At 44.0% G+C, this 20729-nt stretch overlaps 1 long non-coding RNA gene across 1 annotated transcript in view; it reads left to right on the forward strand.

The window, feature by feature from the left end:
- Positions 1-19967, forward strand: part of LOC138141812 (uncharacterized) — a 29498-nt gene extending 9531 nt beyond the window's left edge. The window contains exons 2-3 of the long non-coding RNA XR_011163282.1: positions 17255-17378; positions 19618-19967. This is a non-coding gene — a long non-coding RNA (uncharacterized lncRNA). The remainder of the gene's footprint in view (positions 1-17254; positions 17379-19617) is intronic.
- The last annotated feature ends 762 nt before the right edge of the window (positions 19968-20729 follow it).

Here is a 20729-nt window from a genome sequence, read left to right on the forward strand (position 1 = left end):
TGCTCCTGCTGAAGGCCCAGAAAAGAAAATTTTTGCCACCAAAGTCCTTGGCTCTGCTAAATGACTCATAAACACATATCAGAAAATATGAGTTTATTAATAGCAATGACGTTAAAGAATAACCATTACTATCCACTTTGCTGCTGTACCCTAAGGACCACGGGATCTTTCCATCTAACTTGCTTAAACTTTTCATTTTTGTGGGCTCGCCCACTAGAACATCAGCTCCTTGAGAGTAGGGATTGATTGCTTTTCTGTTTATACCCCTAGAACTTAGCACCATGCTTTGTACATAGTAAGCACTTAATAAATCCATCCTTCTTTCCTCTCTTCTTCCCTTCTTCCCTCCCTCCCTCCTTCCCTCTTTTCTTCCTTCCTCCCTCCCTCCCTCCCTCCCTTCCTTCCTTCCTTCCTTCCTTCCTTCCTTCCTTCCTTCCTTCCTTCTTGGTACCAGAGGGTAGAACTAGGCATAATAAGTAGAAATTGGAGAAAGGAGGCTTTTAGTTCAAAGTAAGGAAAAATTTCCTAACAATTAAAGGTGACTAAAGATAGAATTGGTAAGGCAAGTTCCTTCAAGAGGTTGGATGACTAAGAAGCTGGTGGTTCAGAGGACAGAGCACTGGGCCTGGAGTTAGGAAGATCTGAATTCAAATGTGACCTCAGATACTTACTAGTTATGTGACCTGGATAAATCACTTAACCTCTGTCTATCTCAGTTTCCTTATCTGTAAAATGGGGATAATAATAGCACCTACTTCCCAGCGTTGCTTTGCAGACTGAATGAGATCATTTTTTTTAAAGTGCCTGACACATAATAGGTACTACATAAATGCTTACTCCCTCCCCTCTCCCACTTGCCAAAAATGTAGTAGAAGTGATTCCTGGGGGCAGCTAGGCAGCGCAGTGAGTAAGAGCAGCGCTGGCCCGGAGTCGGGAGGATCCGGGATGGATTCCAGCCTCAAATACTTAACACCCACACAAAATAACTGGCCATTTAACCTTGGACAAGTTACTTAACCCCGACTGCTTAAAAAAAAATGATTCCTTCCCAGAAACAGGTTGAATTATTAGATAACCCATAAAGTTCCCCCCTCTTTTTTTTGATGTATTTAGGTGGCTCAGTGGATACAGTGCTGGGCATGGAGTCAGGAAACTGTTGTTCAGTCATGTCTGATTCTTCATGACCCCATGTGGAGTTTTCTTAGAGAAGACACTATAGTCATTTGCCATTTCTTTCTCTAGCTCATTTTACAGATGAAGAAACTGAGGCAAACAGGGTTAAATGACTTGCTGAGGGTCTGAGGCAGGATTTGAACTCAGCCTGCCAAACCATCTCCAGATCCAGAGCTCTATTCCCTGAACCACTTAACTGACCCTGCAGTCAAGAACAACCCTGAGTTCAAATGTGGCCATAGATATTCTCTAGCTGTGTGACCCTGGACCAGTCACTTAACCTTTGTCTTAAATCACTGAAGAAGGAATGAAGAATTGGACATGGCTGAATGACTGAATAGTGACAGAGTAGCCCTGAGTGAGGTTACTCCAGGTTATAGATGAACAGCTCTACTGTACCACCTAGTTGCATGGCACATAGTAGGCACTATATTACTTAATAACAACTCTGAGATTGGTGCTATTATCATGTCCATTTTACAGATGAGAAAACTGAGATTGAGAGAGGTTGTGACTTGCCCAGGGTCACCCATTTATTAGTAAGTGTCTGAAGTAGGTTTCAAACTTAGGTCTTCTTGACTCTAAAGTTTGGCCCTTTATCTACTATGTCACCTAGCTGTCAGGGTGATGCGGAAAAGCTGGGGTGATGGAGAGGAATTTTTCTATCCTCTGCCAGCAAAGGGATAGAATCCAGTTAGAGGCCTTACCTTTCCAACAGTTTAACAGTGATGGTGACAGAAAGCTGGGGGCTTCTGCCTATATCAAAGCACATAGGTGGAGAGTAAAGACAGCAGATGTTCAAAGATTTGAGATATTGGCTCTGCCAGAAATGACCTGCATGACCTTGAGTGGGTCATTTTTCCTATATGGGCCTCAGTTATCTTAGCTTTAAAAAGAAGGAATTAACAATGTAATTCCAACAATGTAATAGAAACTACATAAATGGTAACAACAACCCAAGAAACCAAACACTATAATTAAAACGACAAAGCTTGACCCTGGAGAAGAGAAAAAAACACTAATCTCTTCCACCCCCATTCTTTTCAGAGGTGGGGCACTATGGCTGTGAAACACTATATATACTGTCAGACTTGGGTGATACTTTGGTTAATTTTGCTGATCTGTTCTTTTTCTTGTTTCTAGGGGTAGGAGGCCCACTCAGACTAGAGTGCCCCGAGCCAATGGGGTGGGGTGCCCCAGAGGCTGACCTTGTTTTCCTTCTTCTGGGACAGTTTACACTAACTTCCTACTTGGCCTCCCTTCTAAAAATAGTTGAGGAAGAGGGTGGGGGTAGGATGGGGGCTTTGGCTTAGAATAGTGCTGGCCTAAAATATCCAGACTAGAGATATTCAGGCCCAGGGCTGGGGGCTGGGGCTGGGACTGGCCTTGGGAAGGCCCCTAGTGACAGCTGGCAAGGTCAGGGTCCAGAAAGCATCTGCTATTTCTCTCCCAGGAGTCCTAGATGAAATTTCCTCTTCCAGAACACTTGAATTTACTGGTAAAGAAGTAAAGTAATGTGACATAAAGCTAAGCAAATGATGGGATGATTAGTAGTAAAGATGGAATGGGTGGAACGATGCCCAAGCAGGCCTCAGGACCACCAAGCAGGCATGTTATGGGGGAGTAGAGGAAATAGAGACATCCCCTTTTGCTGCCTGTCAACAAAGAGATGGACTCTCACAGGCCTCACCTCTCGAGCAGTTCATTAGTATTAGTGGAGGAAAACTTGTGTCTTCTACCCATATCCACCCCTTGAGTGAGGCTTAGATGTAGAAATGTTAGGTCTGCCATTAATCTGTATTAACAAGGGTGAGTCAACTTCACTTCTATGGGGTCTAGTTTTCTTATTTTTAAAACGAAGGAATTAAAACCATGTCAATAAAAGAACAACAAATCCCCTTCCTTCTTTGCAGAATGGGAGGGGGGGGTGCCTCCAGGTATGGAACACTGCATATGGTATCGTATATTTGAATTTCTTTCTCTTTGTCTCTGTCTCTGCCTCTGTCTCTGTCTCTCCTCCCTTCTCTTCCTCCCACCCTCCCCTCCCTCACCCACTTTGTTATAAGGGATAGCTTCCAGAGTAGAGAAGGGAGGATGGATATATTTGGAATATGAAAGCTATTTGACAGCAAGAGGCATCAATACCAATTTAAAACTTAAAATAAAATAAAATGAAGAGGTTAAACAAAGTTATTTCTAAGATACCTTTCAGCCCTTGTAGCATGGCTCTAAGTACTGAGGGGTTTGAAGGCCAGGCAGAGAAATGTAGATTTGATGAGATAGAAAGTAGGGATCTATTTAAAGGCTTTTGAGCAGAGGAATGAGTGAACTGGGACTTTGGTTTGACTTTTTATTTATCAATCACATGCAACTCATGAGGAAGGCATCATCATCATCATCATCATCAAAAACAATTACACAAAGCACTTTGCACCCATCTGATTTGGTCTTCGTGATCTCTCATGGAGTAGATTGTGCAAGTATAGTCATACCCATTTTTAGATGAGGAAACTGAGTCAATTAATGAACCCAAAGTCAGCTTTTAGGAGATAGGGCCGACTGAGTAAGAATGGGGAGCCGTAGGTTTTGTTCCCTTTTAACACCCATTCTATGGGGATTCTGAGAAAGCTGAGCTGGAGAGATCCAGTGGGTGGTAGATGACTAGATAGATATGTGATTGTTGTTGCATTGGAAAGTAATTGGAAAATGGGCAAGATTTTGTAAATGTCATAAAATGGGGCACATGTAAGCAAAGCCTTCACTAAGTATATAATGATACCCATCACAGATGCCATCTCCAGGTGTCAAGAGATTAGGGCTGAGAGGTTTGTTTATTAGGGCAGCGCTGGCCGGAGAACAGTGACCACATTCACTCAGCCCTCTTCCTCCCAGTTTTGGGTCTGTCGAGGGTGAGAAATGGGAATCTGAGCTTGGAATAAAGAGCTCTTGGGGCCAGCTGCTTCCTGCCCTGGGGAGTGCTTTGGGGCAGTGGATGATTCAGGGTGGGACCTGCAGACTCAGCATCAGGCAGCCTTGGTTCTGTAGGAGAGGGGCAGGGCCGGGTTTTAATGCCAGCTCCACAACCTATTTATTTGTGACCTTGAGCAGAAGGTAGCACAGGGTTTGGAAAGAGTATTGAGTTTGGAGCTGGAGGTCCTGAGTTTGAATCCTGACTCTATCTGTATCTGCTGTGAGGTTTGGGGCAAGTTGCTTAACTTTTCTGGGCCTCATGGTTTTTGGTTTTTTTCTCCTCTGTAAAATGAGGATTAGATGACCTCCTAGGTCCCTTCTGGCTTTTGATTTATGATTACGATCTTGTGGCCCCATCTGGCACTCTGTAAAATGAGGGGTGTGGGATGAATGACCACAAGAACCCTTCTAGCTAGAAATCTTGTGATGCTCTGACACCCCTCTGGGGTGGCGCCTGGGATTGGGCTGGGCAGCTTGTGGTCCAGATCTGCTTCCTCTCCTGGACACCTGACCAAGAATGGGATGGGCTGCCCCACCCTGGCAGATGAGAGAGGTGATTTATTCTATGGGGCTTCACGGGATAAGACCAGGACCGATAGAAGAAAGTTACAGGGAGGCTAAACTCTCCCTCAATACAAATAAAACCCTTCAAACAACCAGGCCTGGCCAGCCATAAGAGGTTAGAAGGGGTGGAGGAGAGACTGAATGGCCACTTGTCAGTGATGCTTGTGCAGAGATTCCTGCAGATTGTGCTGGATGGCCGTTAGGGTCCCCCTGGCTTCTGTATAGTCCGTTTCCAGCTTCCTTCTAGCTCTAGGGCTTTTTACGGGATCTTCCACCTCTGACATTCACTGTTGTAAAGGCCTCAACATTGCCATGCTGGGGTCTCTTCTTTGTCATATGTTCTGTGGTGTCCTCCAGTGCTGGGGGTCTGTCTAAGTAGGGTCCCTTTGAGCTCCAACATTCCATGGTCTAAGGATCTTTCCAAGGAACCTTCCAGTTCAGATATTCCTTGATTCCATGTGCCACTAGACTGGGCAGAGGGACGTTAAATGTATCACTACCCAGTTTTACTGGAAGCTATTAAGAGCAGCTTGGAAGAGAATCTAGGTCAATTTAAAACCAGTCCAACTGGTCTAATCCATAGGCTTGCTGCCCTTTCTCCCCGAAGCATTAATCCCCCACCTTGCAAACACATTCTTTAAAAGCCAGGAAGAGACTGAGTGATGTGGGGGTCCTTGATGTGCGTCACATTTGTTGGCAAACCTGCTAATGTGCCAGGCTTAATTAGAGCCTCCCTAATGGGTCTCCCTGTTGAGGGTGGAAATTATCCACCCTCTGCTGCATTACGGATTGAGAGGGAGGGAATGAATCACTGCTGGTTGCACGGTAACCAGCCTAGTCCCACTTGCCTCCCTCAGCCTCTGGGGTGTTCACTTGCTGTGCTTGGTGGGAAGGGTTTCCGTAAGGATGGTGAAGCTCAGAGGTTTCAGAGATGCAATCTTGTGGAAGCCAGTGTCCTCTTTGTCTTCCTGATTGTCCAATGCCATTTGCCTCTCATTTCCGCCAGCCCCAACATGAGTTGGGAATCTTCATCTGACCTGATCATAGCAATGGGTAGGGCTTGGGGAGTCTGGAGATCAGATTCAGGCTAGAGGGGTGGGACATTAGGGTAGAGAGAGGTAAGGGAGACCCACCAAAGATTTGTCATCAAAGGAGGGGCAGGGCACATGAAAGGGCTCTGCTCTCTCTTGTTGTCCATGGTTGAAAATAGTTGCAGACGTTCTGGATGAAATCACCTGGAGTCTGGTGGTTTGTCTATCAAGTGAGCTCCAGCATGTGCCCAGAGCCTCTTGGGTACTGATGCCATCAACCTGCCCTCTCTCTGATAAAGCAGCAAGGCAGAGGCTTTGCAAGGACTCTCCTCCCACCTTGTATAAGCTTTGCTTCCAGAGTAACAACTGCTTGTGTTCTCTTTCAGCCTGGGGAGAGCTACCATTGCCAAGGTGGGGGCTGGCCCCAGATTAATCAGGGAGGCCAACAGGCATCTGGTTGCTATTTATAGTGGCTGCATCTCACTGTTTCCTGCGGCTCTGGGTTTTATAGGCACTCATCTGAAAGGAATGGCATTTAGCTTTCTGTAGTGCACTGTGCTGCCATTGGCACAGCATGGCTAATTGGGATGGCCAGCTCTCCTATTCAGCAAGGAACTGCTTCCCAGGCCTTGTGGCAGAATCCTAAGGAGACAGTGGGCCGGATGAGAAAGAACACCAGGGTTATTGTCCTGGCTCTGCCTTCCCTCTCTAGGCCGGCTTCCTACAAGCTATATGATCTGCCAGCCAGTTAGTCAATAAACACTTTCCAAGTATGCCAGGCACTGTGTTAAGCTCTAGGGATGCAGCTGTGACATTCTATGTTCTAGGCTCCACAGGGCCATAAGCTTAAAGGGCTTTCAGCAGTCATTTTTGTTGTTGTTCAGTTGTTTTGGTCGCCCTTTTGGGGTTCTCTTGGCAAAGATACTGGAGTGGTTTGCCATTTCTTTCTCTGGCTCACTTTTACAGATGAAAAAACAGGTAAGCAGGGGTAAGTGACTTGCCCAGGGTCATACAGCTAGTGTCTGAGGTTGTATTTGAACTCGGGAAGATGAATCATCCTGACTCCAGGCCATGCACTCCATCTACTGCACCACTTAGCTGCTCAGGAGTGAGTTTAGAAGCTGTCTAGGCTACACCCTTATCTTACAGATGAGGAAAATGAGGCCTAGAGAAATTCAGTGATTTGGCCAAGGTTGTGTAGGATTTTAAGTGGGATTTGAAACCAGGTCCTTTGACTCCAAATTTAGTATACCACTGAACCACACTGCCTCCAACATCCCATGTCCTAAAGTCTTCTTAGTGTTAACATTCGATGCTCTAAGGCCCTCTCTAGCTCTAATGTGGTATGTTTTAGGGTCTTTTCCAATTTAGTCTACGTTTTAAGATGCCTTCCAGCTTTTACATTCTAAATTCTAAGTGCTTTCCAGTTCTAACCTCCTATGAGCTTCTATGACTAAGGATTTTGCATGCCCCTGCCCCAGGGATCTCATTCCTTGCTCCTTCCTATGGAAGCTACTCATAGAGTTTCAGTGCTGTGGAGGTGAGCATCCCACATGGAACTCCGTTCTCTAAGCACATCTTCTACATAAAGAGCCATCAGGTACTTTTCTGCTTGTGGTTGACAGCCACTTTTCTCCTTGTGAGGCAGAGTGCTCAGCTCAAAATGTCTGAACATGCTTAGGTGCTTCTTCCTGCAAACTGAGGCTTCCTGGTCTAGTTTGAGAGTCCCAGAACTCCCCATCTTACCTTTAATTATTCCACTTGCTTCAATCCAGTTAGGGCTATTCACAGTCTTGCAAACACACCTTACACATTTGCTAATGCTATTTCCTTCTCCTGGAATGCCTTCCTCCACTCTTGTTCAATTTTTCCTCATATTTCAAGACCTAGGTTACATGTCATTTCCTCCATTTAGCTCTTCCCAGTTCCCCTGGCCATAAATTATCATTCTCTGCATCAGACTGTACAGCCCATAGAGAGTAGTCTCATTCATTGTTGTCACTCCTAACAGCCCTGCTGTACCCTAAGGACCTCTGGGACTTGCCTTCTGCCCTGTCGCTGAACCCTCCGCTATGTGTTGTTTCCCTCTATTAGAATGTGAACTCCTTGAAAGCAGAGATGACCTCACTTCTGCTTGTATCCTCAGAATTTATCAGAGTTCTTGGCACATAGCCTTTAATAAATGCTTTTTTATTTATTCAGTCATTCATTTATCTAAACATCCATTAATTCATTTATTCATACATTAATTTATTCTTTTATTCACCCACTTGCCCAGTCTCTTGTAATTTGACCCCATGGTATCACTGAAATCCCTCTCTCCCAGATCACCAGTGAACTAGTGTGTCAGCTGCTTTCTCCTGGTTCTCCTGCCTGTCTAACATCTCCTTAGTCTCTATCACTGGTTCATCTTCCTTCTCCTGCTCCCTAATTGTGCCTGTCCCTCAAACCTCCATCCTAGGACCTCTACACTTTAAGATACATTAGTATCTTTACATAGGTGACCGCCAGGTCCACGTATCCAGTCTCCAAGCTTTTTCCTGAATTCTAGTCCCATATCTCCACCTGCATCTGTCAGCAGCCCTCAAATTCAACTTGTACAAAACTGAACGAATTGTCTCCTTGAAATCTGTTTGGCCTCTTAATTTTCCTATTTTTGTCGATGATACCACTATCACCCTAGTTGCTTACATCTGAAACATCAGAACCAGTATTCCCTTTTACCCTCTTGCTCAAACCAATGCCAAGCCCTGTTAATTCTCTAGGGGCACACTGTGAAGGGCTTTTAATAGAAAACTGGGGGTTTATATTTGATCCTACAAGAAGTCAGGAACCACTGGGGTCTAGTGAGTTGGGGGAGGGATTTTAGCAAATGAGTGAAGGTTGGAAGAGATTAGAGGCAGGAAAATCAATTAGGAGGTTATTCATCCCTTTCAGAGGAGATGAGGGTCTGAAACAGGATGGTAGTTGTGTGAGTGTAGAGAAAATGAGAGATATTATGGGGATAGAAATGATAGGATCTGGCAGCAGACTAAATGTATGGGGTGAGAGTAAAGAGCTGAGGATGAAGCAGGTTGTGAGCCCGGATGACTGAGAGGATGATGGGGTCCTTGACGGAATTGTTGTTCCTGCCTTCTTAAAGAGGACCATGACACCAGAAAGGTGATGCCATGGCTTACAAGTGAATTGGATTTAAGTGAGACAGGGCTGTGCAAAGTTACCAGCCTCACTTTCTCCTCCTTAGCCATGTGGGTCCAGTGGTGAGATATAGATCAGGATGATTGGAGATGGCCCAGGATACAGTGGGGGACCTTGGTTCTTTCAAACTAAGGTCTTTCCCAGGTCTCAGTTCCACTGAGGCAGCGCCCAATCAATGAGGTTAGACAAAGAAATGAGGCAGAGAATGACCTCTTTCATCTAGTCAAAAGGAAAAAAAAAGCAACCTTGGGTGGGGAGAAGACCCCAGGATTTCTGGCCAAAACAGAAATAATTGCTATTTTCTTTCACTCTGAGCCTATCTGGACCCAAATAATGACAGTAATAAGGAAGTTAGGAAGGAGAAAGGTTGGGAGAAGAAGACGGTGTGTTCTGCTTTGGACTTGGTAAAATTCGAGATGCCTCCAGGACATTGAATTTGAGAAAGCCAAAAGGGAAGCTGATGATGTGGGATATCAGGAGATATAGATATAGGAGAATCTTCTACACAGAGATGAGAATGGAATGTGGGGAAGCTGAAGGCATCACCGAGTAGAGAGGAGAGAGAAAAGAGCCCAAGGCAGAGCTTTGGGGGACACATATCAGTCATGGGCACTGCAGAGACAAAAACCCAGCAAAGCAGACTGAGAAGGAGCAGTCAGATAAAGAGGAGAACCAGGTGGGAGAGAAGTGTAATGAAAATCTAAAGGAGGAAAAGCAAGGTGGCTCCGTGGATTGAACCCTGGGCCTGGAGTCAGGAAAACCTGAGTTCAAATGTGGCCTAAGATACCTCCTCATGCTGTGACCCTGGGCAAGTCACTTAACTACTGTTCACCTCAGTTTCCTTATCAGTAAAATGAGGGCAATAACAGCACCTGCCTTCAAGGGTTATTGTGAGTATTAAATAAGATGATAATTGTAAAGCACTTAGCACAGTGCTTGGCAGATAGTAAGTACTATATAAATATTACTATTATCATCAACAGTGTCAAAGGCTGCAGAGTAATCAACAAGGATGAGAATTAAGGAAAAAACGGTTTATCAGTTTTGACATTAAGGGTTCAGTGTTAACTTTGGAGAGAGAAGTTTCAATTTAATGATGAGATCTGAAACCAAATTGCAGAATCGAATCAAGAGAAGAGAGAGATAGCAAAAGTGCCAGTGGGAATGGTTTTCTCAAGGAGTTCAGCTGAGAAGGGGAGAAGAGATATAGGACAGTACCCAGCGGTCACAGTAGGACCAGGGGAAGGGGTTTTAAGGGTGGAGAGATAGGAGTGTGTTTATAGGCAGTAGGGAGGGTTGAAGATGAGAGAGTATGGCTGGGAGTGGGGTGAAGGGCGAGGCAGCTGGAGAAGATGTTAGAGTGGTATCAGATAAAGAGGAGGGGAGAAGAGGCAGCTCCCAGCAAAGAGTCTCAAATTTTTCAGTGAAGTGTGAGGCAAGAGAGTGACGGGAGGTCTGCAGAGAGACAAAAAAGTTTGGAAAGTGTAACAGTGACTTAATTAGGGAGGAGAAGCTGTGCCATGGTGAGGACCTAGATAATATAAATTTATAGTTGACTAAATCATCAATTTTATGATTTCCTCCAATGCCATTCAGCAGTGTGTGACTCAGAGTGAAGGAGAGGGATGAATGATGGGAGAAATCTAGAGCTGGGGTTCAGCAAAGAGTGATCAGTAGTAGGATGGGGGCAAGAATTCATATGTAAGAGACAGCATAGAGTTAGGTTGATTCACAAAGAGGAGGAGAGTGTAGATAGGGTAAAGTGATAGGCTAGAACAGAACCAAAGGATGGAGAGATTAGAGGCCATGGGGAGTACAAAGAATGGGGTGAGGAATCATAAAGTATAGGGGAAAATGGAATGATTAAAAAATTATAATCAGATAAAGGAATTTCAGGGATGGGGGCAGCTGATGGCACAGTGGATAGAACTGTGGGCTTGGTGTCAGGGAAGGCCTAAGTTCAAATCTAGCCTCAGATACTTACTAGCTATATGACCCTGGGCAAGTCACTTAACCTCTGCATTCCTCAATTTCCTCACCTGTAAAATGGGGATGATAATAACAATTATATCGCAGTGTCGGTTTTGAGGATCAAATGAAATAATGGTTGTAAAATGCACTTAGCACAGTGCCTGGCATGTAGGCACTATAAAAATGCTTCCTCCTCTCCCTCTTCCTATAATGAACATGGAAGTAGAACATTAGTGTATAATGACAAGGTTAAGGGTATGTTTATGTGTGACTGAGATGAATTGGAGGAGTAAGTCATGAGAACTGAGTAGATCAAGGCACAAGAAGCTATTTAAAGGAATGGGGAAGGAATTTTCCTATCATACTTTTTCTTGGTGATGACTTTTACTCTTGCTCATCTTTGAAATTTCTTATTGACGATCTTCTGCCATCTGTTCCTATTCATGCTGAGAATAGTAGTGGGGCTCAGGCAGCTTTCCTCAAGTGATGGTCTAGAGCACACCACATGGCAATTGACTAAAGGATGTACTTAGAGTTGATTCACTATGAAAAAAACATTCGTTTCCATAGAGCAAAGTATATTTTAAAGACTCATTTTTCTGACATGACATCTCCCGTCTGTATATGAAAACATTCAAGATTCCTCAAAAATATAATGATAGAAATAATTTTATTCAGTGACCCTCTGATCCTAAACATCAGGGGAGAGATAAAGTAAGTAGACACACATGCTTGCCAGATGTATCTGCCACTCTTATGCAAGAGATCAAAGGCAAAATACAAGTTGAAGAAGGATTCCCTGTGAGGTCTTATAGATCTCCAGTTTGTGGATGACATCATGGTGGTGGCATCAAGCCCTAAAACATTTTGGAGCCTCCTGGAAGAATCCATAGCCATTCAAAAGAGTTTTGCCTGACCATCCACATAGGAAAGACCAGGTGGATGAAAAATGTCTATTCACACAACTGCCAAAAATTTATCTTCCCATTGCATGTGTGTGACTATGCAACTCTGCTGCTTAAAACTGCTAGTGATTCTCTATGTACTATAGGATAAAATATAAACTTCTTAGTCTGATGTTTAAAACCCTCTGCAATCTGTCTCTAATGCACTTTTTTTTCCACATTATTCTCCTTTATGCATTCGTTCAGCCACATTTAACTACTAGCAGTCTGGTAATCTCATGCTGCTGCCTCTCACCTTTGTGCATCTTGTAGATCATTGTCTCAATATACTCTTTCCTCATCTCCACCTACTGAGAAAGCCTTTCCTTCAAGATCCTGCTGAGATTCCACCTCCTTCCTGTAGCCATCTGAAAGTGATCTCTTCTCCTTCAAACTTCCCTAGAGCCCTTTGGATCTCTTTTGATCTCTTTCCATTCTGCTTATTTGTACAACCTACCCTATCTGTCCCTTCTCTTCCACCCCAGAACGATTCTCTTTCAGGACGGATTCAGCTGCCATTTTCCATTTGCGTATCCCCAGTACCTAGAACAGCTAAGTGCACATCCTTTACTGAATCTGACATTGGAAGGAATCTTTGAGATCATCTGATTCAAACAACTCATTTTATAGTTGATGATAATGAGTCCAAGAGAGATTAAATTACTAGCTCAAGGTAAGGAAAGAGGAGAGCGATGATTTTGCTCTAAACTGCGTCTTTTGACTCATTGTTCTTCCCACCATATCTTGCTGTGTTCACAAGCTAGGAGAATACCATGTCTGTGCCATATTTATCTTTAAGAATAAGAGGGTATGGTATGGCTATGGAGATGTGAGTGGACCATCTTGGCTATAATAAAGGATTCTTGTACCAGACTAGTAGGAGATCAGTCTGGAAAAGTGGGATAGGGCCAGCTCACTCTGATGCCACAATCGTGCAGGAACTTGAATGCCAGGCTAAGGAGTTGGAATTTCTCCTCTAGGCACTGAGGAGGGGGCTGACAGTGATATCACTGATGATTCCTAGAGATAGGAAACTATGCTCAGTGGCTATATGGAAGGAATCAGTTGTCTTGCCCTCAACCTGGCTGACATGGGGCTGCTATTCTATCCTCCTTGGAGCCTGAGCCCTCAGTCAATGCCCCTCTTCTCCAAGGGCTGGTATGAATGGGGTGGAAAAGGAACTCTTTGGTGGACAAAATCATCTCAGATTTATTCTTCTTGCCATGATGGTCTTGGTGCTCAATGAGTTTCATTCAGAGAATGCTCGGGATCCTGGGAGAAGAAGGAGCCTCCCATATTTCCATGCTATTACCCACCCCCATTTCAGTCTTCTGAGTGAGCTTGACTCATGGCCCCAGGAGACTTTTTCCCCTGGAAGGAGAAGAAACAAGAATGAGTGATGTCTTGCTGAGTTCACCCTGACCTGACAAACAAGGGGGTGAGGTGGGGGGGGGAGGCAAGAGAATGCCTCTCTCCTCCTTATTCTGACTGCATTCTTTCTTGTGCACTTACTGCATTTTTCTTTATGTTGTAGTTATTTGGGTACGTGGCCTATCTCTTGTCCTCTACTCTGAATTCCTTAGGGACGAACAGCATTCAGGTCTTTCTTGTAGGATCAAATAAACATGAATTCAGAGCTGGGGGGGAACTTCGAGGTCATCTAGGCCTCCTTTACATATTAGGCAACCAGGTCTCAGAGATGAAATGATTTGCTCCAAATCACACGGGTACTGACAGAAGCAAGATGTGAGCCCAGGCCCTTTCACTACAAATCTAAAACCCTCTCCACTGCCTCGTGCTGCCTCCCTTTTCATCGTTGAATCCCCCTCCTGTGCCTAACACATGGTGTCACACATGTGAACATCAATAATTGTTGAATTGAATGTGCCTTAAGGGGTGTGGATGGAAGGGGACAGGTGGTGTTGTCAACAGAAGCCAGCCTTCACTTGCTCCTATTGTCTTGGTGATGGTGGTAGTTGGGGGTGGTAGTGGAGGGTTTAGGTGGTTCATCATGAACCAGTTGATGTTATATGTCAGTCCAATATTTATTTTTTTTGTCCTCACTGATCAAGCCACTTCCATCACTCCCCACTGCTCACTCTGATTCACTGTATAACAATTCCTGTGCTCCCCACCATCTGAGAGGCTCCTAAATCTTAGGGCCTCTAGACCACCAGCCTCCATCATTCACACTGTGGGAGCTGGGGGAAAGGCCAGAGGGATCTTTTCCAAGGAACCCCTGGGAAAACAAATGGGAAGGTGGGCTTCATCGGGTTCCACTCAAACCTCTCACAATCTTGTTTTCCTGTCTTTTTAGAATTGGTCTGGACCCAGGATTGGTTCCCACTAGGGAGACACAGGAGTAGACAGGAGTCAGTCATGGAGCAAAGATCAGGCAGCATCTACTAAGGAATTCACACGAGGCTGGAGGAGGCAGGAACTCCTTCCCTCATTATTTTTGGCAGTGCTATGGCTGGGATCCAGTATGGGGCCCTTCAGATCCTAGAGTACAGAGAGAAGCTAGAAGGGGAGAATTTCATTTACAACATTTTCCTTTTATCAGTTTGAATAGTATGTTTCTAATTGCTTGCAGAAGGCTAAGGACACTAGGACCATCTGATAGCCTTAAAATAGCTCTCTATTTGGGTTCCAGTTAAATCATGTTGCTATTGCTAGATGCCCCCAAGAGCCAAGGCTTGAGTTTTACTAATTATGTGTCCTGATACTAGGCTCTGGTGCACTGTGACTCTAGCCCTGGAATTACTTGTTCCTGGTCAGAAAGATAATGCGACATTATCAGTACACAATGAAATCTTACAGTTGGAAGATTCTGTTGTTATTCTGTTTTCAGCAGCCTCATTTTCTCCTCTTGGAGTGCCAAAGGTTCATTCTATACAGAATCCTAGAATATTCAAGTTGGCAGGGAGCTGAGAGGTCAACTGACATGCATTACTATGGGCCAGACACTGCTTAGCTGCAATCTAGCCTGATGTATACATGTCCACGTGTGACTGTGAGGTAAAAAGATGAATTCTTTTCGGTGATTTGTGGAAACTAGGCCCACCTTTTGTAGTTATTCAGAACCTGCATATGTGATGCAACATAAAATAGGTACTAGACTCAGAGGTAGCCAGAGCTCATTGGATAGAGTCTTGGAATGGGAATAAAGGAAGTCCCGAGTTTAAATTCAGCCTCAGATAGTTATTAGATATATGACCCTGGGCAAATCACTTAAACTTCTCTATGTCTTGGTTTGCTCATTTGTATAATGGGCATAATAATAGCATCTGCCTCTCAGGATTGTTGTGAGGCTAAAACTAGATAGTGTTTGTAAGGTGTTTTGCAAAAGGTAAAGTTCTATGTAAATGCTAACTGTTATTATGACCTGAGTTCAAATCCCAGCTCTCATGCTCCCTAGCTACATGACCATGGACAAATAAATCATTGAACTCTCTGAATTTCCATTTCCCTATCTTTAAAATGGGGCTCATAGACTTTAGAGATAATCTAGTCCAGTAGTTTTCAAACTTTTTTTTTCTTTTGCTCACAGGGCTATTTGCTTCTAATTATTTTTTAATATTTAATTTTAATATTTTTTCCACTAGAGGTGTTTATTTTCTCTCCTTCCCACTTCTTCTTCCCCTTTTTCCTCCCCCATTGAACAATAGCAACAAAGAAAAACAAAACCATTATAACAAATCTGCTGAGTCCAGAGCAGCAAATCCCCACCTTGGCCATGTCCAAAGCCATGTATCTCGTTGTACACTTGGAGCCATAAGCTCTGCTCAGAGGTCAGAGAAAGCTTCAGCCCCTGTCCTCTGGAATCCTGATTTGCCACATCACATCAATCAGAGCTCTGAAGTCTTTCAAACTTGTTTTTCTTTCTAATGCTGTGGACAGGATTATTTTTTGGTTGTGAGGAATCATGGCATAAAACCATGGAGAGCTCACACACACACACACACACACACACACACACACACACACATACACACACGATTCCCAATCACAAGTTCCCTTTAATTTCCAGGTACACCTAGAGAGGGCATGCCCTTTGAGGACCACTGATCTCTTCCAATTTTCTCATTTTGGAGTGAGTGATGCGTATAGGAGACAGCTGTGGTATGGTGGATAGAGAGCTACTTTCAGTTAGGAAGACCTGTGTTCAAATTCTACCCTTGACACACCAACTGTGTGCCCCGGGGCAAATCACTTACTCAGCTACTAGCCCAGGCAGATCCTATCAATGCCAATAGGCATTAATAGAGTTTCTTTGCCAGAAAGTTTCCTAGGCCAATGAATATAATAATAGTAGTAGTAGTAATAATAATAATAATACTTTATTACCTGCTTTATAGTGTTGTTGAGAAGAAAGTGCTTTGTAAACCTTAAAGCACTATATTATATGAATTATTATAATTAATAGGTAGGGTGGTATGCTAGAAAAAATGGTGGGTTAGTTTTCTAATATATACTAGCTGTGTGACCTTGGATGAGTCATCGAATGATAGGGTTTAGAACTAGAAAGGACTAAGTCATTTAGTCTACTCCCTTCATTTTACAAATGAGGAAACTGAGGCTCATAGACAAGTGACTTCTTCAGGGTCACACAAATAGTAAATGATGGAGACTGGATATGAATCTGGGTTCTCTGACTTGAAATCTGCCTCTCTCTCCACAACTTACTCTTCCCTTTTTTTTTTCTTTTTGGAGGGGGGAAGGCAGGGCAATTGGGGTTAAGTGACTTGCCCAAGGTCACCCAGCTAGTTTTTGTGTTATGTATCTGAGGCTGCATTTGAACTCAGGTCCTGCTGGCTCCAGGGTCAGTGCTCTATTCACTGCACCACCTAGCTGCCCCTCTCTTCCTTTTTTATGAAATGAATATGAGAATCCCCCTGCTGCCTCCTCAGGACCCTTATGAAGATCAGAACAAGATGACGTATGAAATCACTGTACATTGTATGACTGCTAAATTTGGACTGTTGAAAACTTTCTTTCCTAACTTTCCTTATGTGGTCAAGAAGCAGCTTAAGAACTCTGAGCACTGTGAGGGTCAGGACAGGACACTACAAGATGGCAGAGCAGAGGATGCTGGAGGTAAATTTCTCCTTTCCCACGTTGCCCAGGCCTGGCTATGCCAAGCAGGGAGGATAATTACCCTGTTGTCTGGCATGCGGGACGCCTTGTCAACACAACCCACTACATAGAGCCTTCTGGGAGAGATGACAGGGCAGGCCTGACTCACATGGGCTCTGGGCCAAAGAGAGAGAGCGAACAAAGGGTCAGCACTTGAAACAAATTACAGGGACTCTGGGTATGAGTATAGGAATATGGGTGTGTGTATACATATATATATATATATATATGCATGTGTATCTATATATATAAAACTCAAACTCTTAGGCTGCAACATGCTATTACAAGGATTCACATCCTACTATGGTGACTCGTTGCGGTGCAGAGGCAATCCTGGGTTCTCCAAAGCTGCACCAGTGGAACACAAGCTCTCATTGGTTCTCCCAGACTGGTAAGCGGCATGATGTAATGGAACAAGTACCGGACCTTTGTGGGTGGGTGTCCTGGCTTCAGCTTCTGGCTCTGACACTTACTAGCTGTGTGACCTGGGGCAAGTCACTTACCTTCTAGGGCCTCAGTTTCCTAGTCTGTAAAAGGGGAATAACAATAATCTGCCCTGCCTGCTTCAGCAGTTTGTTGAGAGGAAAACACTTTGTAAACCCTAAGGCATCATATGAATGTTAACTGTTAATACAGATCTGGCAGTGGGCTGTGTGACTTGTCCAGGCACCAGCCCAGCCCAGCTGAATAATGTAGGGAAGCTCCCTAACAGAAGGGGTGTGTGGGTGTGGGGGTGTGGGGGGGGTGTGGGGGTGTGGGTGTAGGGGTGGGGCACTAGGTAATGATTTTTTGGCTACAGCAACTTATGAATGGATAAAAACAGCTAACTTGCAGATCTGCCATGGGCTTTTTCCCATTTCCCAAAGTATATCGTCATTGTTCAGTAGTTTCTGACTTTTTGTGACCCCACCTGGGCTCTTCTTGGCAGAGATATTGGAATGGTTTGCCATTTCCTTCTCCAGCTCATTTTACAAATGAGGAAACTGAGACAGGGTTAAGTGACTTGCCCAGGGTCACACAGCTAGTAAGTGTCTGAGTCTGGGTTTGAACTCAGGAAGATGAGTCTTCCTGACTCCAGATCTGGCACTCCATGCACTGTGTCCCCTAACTGCCCCCAAATATAACTGCTTATGGCAAATGCCAGATATGACACCATCAAAGGTGGGTATGTCATTGTCAGGTGGGTGTAGGACCCAGAGAAGATCAAATTCTGTATTCTCTTCCCTCAGGTTCCCTACTTCCCAGGGACCATTTCTGTATGTAGCTGGAAAACAGATCCAGAAAATTATGGGATATTAGACTCAGCAATGTAGTCCCTGGCAGTTTGAGTTCTGTTTCTAAGTGGCTAGTTTACATAATGTGTGCCAGGGCCTTGTTTCTCAGGAAAGAGTTTAACAAGCTGGTCTGAAAAAGACTTCAGTTAGAAAGGCAGTCTACGGTCAGGGATCTGGAGGCAGGAAGGAGGCCTGGATTCAAATCTAGTTTTAGATACCAACTCTAGCTGTGTGACCTTGGGCAAGTCACTTAAACATCCTGAGTTGGTTTCTTCATCCATAAAGTGGAGGTAATATCATTTTTCTCATAGGCCTTTTCTGTGGATCAAATGCAAAATATTTGCAAACATTAAAGCAGTTATAGAAATAGGAGCTATTACTATGATTATCTTTTTTTCACAGGTGGTTTGGATGAACTTTTGGGACTGGAGTGAGACAGAGGTTCCTTTGACTTTGGGGTCAAAATATGTACTCTCCCTTTCACTTAAAAATACCTAGCCATGGGTTATTCTCCAGATGAGTGAATATAAACTGTGGGTTAAAAAAATATACTCTGATTTCCTGGGCCATCACTCTTTGGAATTTATAAGCTGTTTAAAATAGGAACCCAGGGGCCCCAGGGCAAGACCAAGCAAAGCCAACCGCCTCCCCAACCCAAAGCCCCAGTTCAGGAGCTAAAGCTGGAAAGATGTGTAAATCAGAGAAAATAGCTGACTGACATAAAAAAATTATTGCAAATTTAAAGATTCCCCCAAAGAAGGAGAAATTGACTCCACAACGAGTATAAGTGGAGACTCAAAGGAATATATATGATGTGTAAATATATATATGTATATATATGTGTGTGTATTTATATGTATAATATACACATACATACATATATAATTATATGTATGCATGTATGTATATTTTCCCACAAGGACTAAATGAATACCTAAAAGAAATAAAACAAGAGATTTTTTTTAATGAAACAAAAATTATGGGGGAAAGAACTGGAAGGAGAATAAATAGAAGAGAAAGTGATAAACCTTGCTTTTATTCCCCTAGTTTCCTGGGAGGAGTAATATAATGTTAAAATATATAATACCAGAACTGAAAGGTATCTGGGTGCCCATAAGACAGTATGTCACGCCTTAAAGGGCCATTGGAACATAGAATGTCAGAGATAGGAAAGGACCCCAGGAAAAAGAATGTCAGAGCTGGAAGAACATCACAGAACAATCACAGAACATCAGAGCTGGAAAGGCTCTTAGAGATTACCTAGCCCAATCTTATTTCATAAATAATAAAACTGAGCCACAGGGGGAAGTGACTTATTCAAGGCCACCTACTCACTCCCAGTTCACTTTTCTTCAGGTGAGAATGAACAGCAAGGGCAGCCTTGAAGAGGGAAAGGGCATCCTAAGGACGGGAGCAGGGGTGGTGCTCAGAGACCTGCCGTGCTGGTGAAGCTGGGGGTGAGGCTGGTGTCCAGCAGCCTCCAAGCGTCTTTTGTCCTAGATTACGGAAGCTCCTCCTCTTTATCAGAAGCAACCGGAAGCTCCTCCTCTTTATCAGAAGCAACACCCCCCCTCCCCCAGTAACTATGCAGAGCTTGAAGTATGACTTTTCCATCCCTCTTCTCTCTCACAAGGCCTGGGACATGGGGTGATCCCTCTGAGAACCGTTCTTCCTGTCCTTCAATACCTGGGTAATAAAAGACTGTCCAACAAGGGAAAAAAATCTTTGTTTTGATTCATCATACAGCTGTAGTCACTTTATCCCTGAGGTCTCCTGGGCCTGGGCCCATCCAGTTGGGGCAAGGCCTCCCTCCCCATTATACATGTCGTTTCTGGATTCTCTAAGAATCTCTAAGAATGTCAGTTCTGAGAAGGATATTTCATTTCCAAGTCTTTTTGCAGGGCATAGATCTGGAAAATATTTGAGAAGTGTGGGGCTTCTCCTGGTGGAATATTTTTCTATAAAACAGAGGACAGATTCAGCAGAAGTCACTCTAGTCCCTAAAGCCACTGGGGTCTGACAGTGATAGGAGCAGGCAGGATGTTGGTGGGGAATTTGTAGTCACTGAGACAGAATGAGACTATGTTGCATGGCTCTGGTTTCTACTTCTGGCCTTCTAGCAGGCAGAGATTTTACCTGATAAGAGATAAAAATATCTTCCATTAGATGTCATGAGACTATGACAGTTTCAGAGCAAACATCTCAGCCTTTATGGTAGACTAAATCTGAAGATGCAGGCTGGATCTAAAGTGGAATTTGAAGCCAGATATTCTGGGCAGCTAGGTGGTACAATGGATAGAGTGCTAGGCCTGGAATCAGGAAGACCTGAGTCTTCAAATCCAGCCTCAGACATTAGTGGTGTGACCCTGGACAAGTCACTTAACCCAGTTTGCCTCAGTTTCCTCATTTGTAAAATGAGCTGGAGAAGGAAATGTCAAACCACTCCCGTATCTTTGCCAAGAAAACCC

This window comes from Petaurus breviceps, unplaced genomic scaffold (genome assembly GCF_028583685.1).
Source record: "Petaurus breviceps papuanus isolate PSGF00001 unplaced genomic scaffold, PetGlider_PUasm1.0 90503, whole genome shotgun sequence".
NCBI classification, from domain to species: Eukaryota; Metazoa; Chordata; class Mammalia; order Diprotodontia; family Petauridae; genus Petaurus; species Petaurus breviceps.